The sequence below is a fragment of the Ambystoma mexicanum genome, chromosome 4p, assembly GCF_040938575.1.
Source record: "Ambystoma mexicanum isolate Mex_15411 chromosome 4p, UKY_AmexF1_1, whole genome shotgun sequence".
NCBI classification, from domain to species: domain Eukaryota; kingdom Metazoa; phylum Chordata; class Amphibia; order Caudata; family Ambystomatidae; genus Ambystoma; species Ambystoma mexicanum.
Window position 1 is genome coordinate 843,308,976 of NC_090927.1, and position 2,500 is coordinate 843,311,475.

At 46.6% G+C, this 2,500-nt stretch overlaps 3 non-coding genes and 4 pseudogenes across 3 annotated transcripts; all 7 read right to left on the reverse strand.

Annotated features, from left to right (window-relative positions):
* Positions 1-70: 70 nt before the first annotated feature.
* Positions 71-188, reverse strand: LOC138456082 (5S ribosomal RNA; annotated as a pseudogene).
* Positions 189-856: 668 nt separating this feature from the next.
* LOC138456225 (5S ribosomal RNA) lies at positions 857-965 on the reverse strand (annotated as a pseudogene).
* Positions 966-1,071: 106 nt separating this feature from the next.
* Positions 1,072-1,190, reverse strand: LOC138454372 (5S ribosomal RNA). Its single transcript, XR_011261052.1, has one exon. It is a non-coding gene; the product is annotated as a 5S ribosomal RNA (ribosomal RNA).
* Positions 1,191-1,296: 106 nt separating this feature from the next.
* LOC138456625 (5S ribosomal RNA) lies at positions 1,297-1,405 on the reverse strand (annotated as a pseudogene).
* Positions 1,406-1,511: 106 nt separating this feature from the next.
* On the reverse strand, positions 1,512-1,630 carry LOC138453970 (5S ribosomal RNA). The gene has a single exon (XR_011260668.1). It is a non-coding gene; the product is annotated as a 5S ribosomal RNA (ribosomal RNA).
* Positions 1,631-1,736: 106 nt separating this feature from the next.
* On the reverse strand, positions 1,737-1,855 carry LOC138454047 (5S ribosomal RNA). Its single transcript, XR_011260741.1, has one exon. It is a non-coding gene; the product is annotated as a 5S ribosomal RNA (ribosomal RNA).
* Positions 1,856-2,318: 463 nt separating this feature from the next.
* On the reverse strand, positions 2,319-2,427 carry LOC138457660 (5S ribosomal RNA; annotated as a pseudogene).
* Between the last annotated feature and the right edge of the window lie 73 nt (positions 2,428-2,500).

Sequence of the window (2,500 nt, forward strand, 5' to 3'; positions counted from 1 at the left end):
GTCAGCTAGACCTTGCAGTTTTGAAAGGCAATTGAGAAATGGCTCACTTCCTGAACTTGGAGCACAAAAAAGCCTACAGCACCTGGTATTCCCAGGCAGTCTCCCATCCAGGTACTAACTTGGCCTGACACTGCTTAACTTCCGAGATCAGACTAGATCGGGTGCATTCAGTGTGGTGTGGCGTAGGCTCTAGGAATGCTAAGAATATTACTCTTATGCATTTGCATTTAGTAAGCTAAGCCATGCAGCCACTTGCAACATGATACCACACTCATCGCTCGATCAGGCGAGATATATAAGACTGGTGGGCCCATTCAGGACTCCTATGTCTGGTAGGATAACTTTAATTCATCCATCCTGTGTCTGTTGCAGGGAGGTGGAGAGAACAATCAACACAATAATGGTTTTCTTTCATGCCTCTTGAAGGACTCAATATTCTCTGTACTGCATTACATGTGAAAGTCGATTTATTACCCATGAACACACTACCTGTATGCTAATACAATGTAAAAAGGTAGCTCCAGCCCTCATGTTGTTGTCCAACATTTCCGCTATAAAACGGGATACAATTATTTTGGAAACATACCAAATTTGAAAAACAATTGAGAAGTTGCGCAATTTCTAATCATGGAGCACAAAATAGCCTACACCACCTGGTATTGCCAGGTGGTATCCCATCCAGGAACTAACTAGGCCTGACATTGCTTAGCTTCCGAGATCAGACGCATTCAGTGTGGTGTGGCCGTAGGCTCTGGTCCTAGTGAGTTTTGTACTTTTAAGCATCTAGTCGGCTAGACATTGCAGTTTTGAAAGGCAATTGAGAAATGGCTCACTTCCTGAACTTGGAGTACAAAAAAGCCTACAGCACCTGGTATTCCCAGGCGGTCTCCCACCCAGGTACTAACTAGGCCCGACCCTGCTTAGCTTCCGAGATCGGGCGCATTCAGTGTGGTGTGGCCGTAGGCTCTGGGCCTAGTGAGTTTTGTACTTTTAAGCATCTAGTCGGCTAGAGCTTGCAGTTTTGAAAGGCAATTGAGAAATGGCTCACTTCCTGAACTTGGAGCACAAAAAAGCCTACAGCACCTGGTATTCCCAGGCGGCCTCCCATCCAGGTACTAACTAGGCCCGACACTGCTTAGCTTCCGAGATCAGACGAGAGCGGGCGCATTCAGTGTGGTGTGGCCGTAGGCTCTGGGCCTAGTGAGTTTTGTACTTTTAAGCATCTAGTCAGCTAGACCTTGCAGTTTTGAAAGGCAATTGAGAAATGGCTCACTTCCTGAACTTGGAGCACAAAAAAGCCTACAGCACCTGGTATTCCCAGGCAGTCTCCCATCCAGGTACTAACTAGGCCCGACCCTGCTTAGCTTCCGAGATCGGGCGCATTCAGTGTGGTGTGGCCGTAGGCTCTGGGCCTAGTGAGTTTTGTACTTTTAAGCATCTAGTCGGCTAGACCTTGCAGTTTTGAAAGGCAATTGAGAAATGGCTCACTTCCTGAACTTGGAGCACAAAAAAGCCTACAGCACCTGGTATTCCCAGGCGGTCTTCCATCCAGGTACTAACTAGGCCCGACACTGCTTAGCTTCTGAGATCAGACGAGATCGGGCGCATTCAGTGTGGTGTGGCCGTAGGCTCTGGGCCTGGTGAGTTTTGTACTTTTAAGCATCTAGTCGGCTAGACCTTGCAGTTTTGAAAGGCAATTGAGAAAGGGCTCACTTCCTGAACTTGGAGCACAAAAAAGCCTACAGCACCTGGTATTCCCAGGCGGTCTCCCATCCAGGTACTAACTAGGCCTGACACTGCTTAACTTCCAAGATCAGACGAGATCAGGTGCATTCAGTGTGGTGTGGCCGTAGGCTCTAGGAATGCTAAGAATATTACTCTTATGCATTTGCATTTAGTAAGCTAAGCCATGCAGCCACTTGCAACATGATACCACGCTCATTGCTCGATCAGGCTCGATCAGGCGAGATATATAAGACTGGTGGGCCCATTCAGGACTCCTATGTCTGGTAGGATAACTTTAATTCATCCATCCTGTGTCTGTTGCAGGGAGGTGGAGAGAACAATCAACACAATAATGGTTTTCTTTCATGCCTCTTGAAGGACTCAATATTCTCTGTACTGCATTACATGTGAAAGTCGATTTATTACCCATGAACACACTACCTGTATGCTAATTCTATGTAAAAAGGTAGCTCCAGCCCTCATGATGTTGTCCAACATTCACACTATAAAACAGGATACAATTATTTTGGAAACATACCAAATTTGAAAAATAATTGAGAAGTTGCGCAATTACTAATCATGGAGCACAAAAAAGCCTACAGCACCTGGTATTCCCAGGCAGTCTCCCATCCAGGTACTAACTAGGCCCAACCCTGCTTAGCTTCCGAGATCAGGCGCATTCAGTGTGGTGTGGCCGTAGGCTCTGGGCCTAGTGAGTTTTGTACTTTTAAGCATCTAGTCGGCTAGACCTTGCAGTTTTGAAAGGCAATTGAGA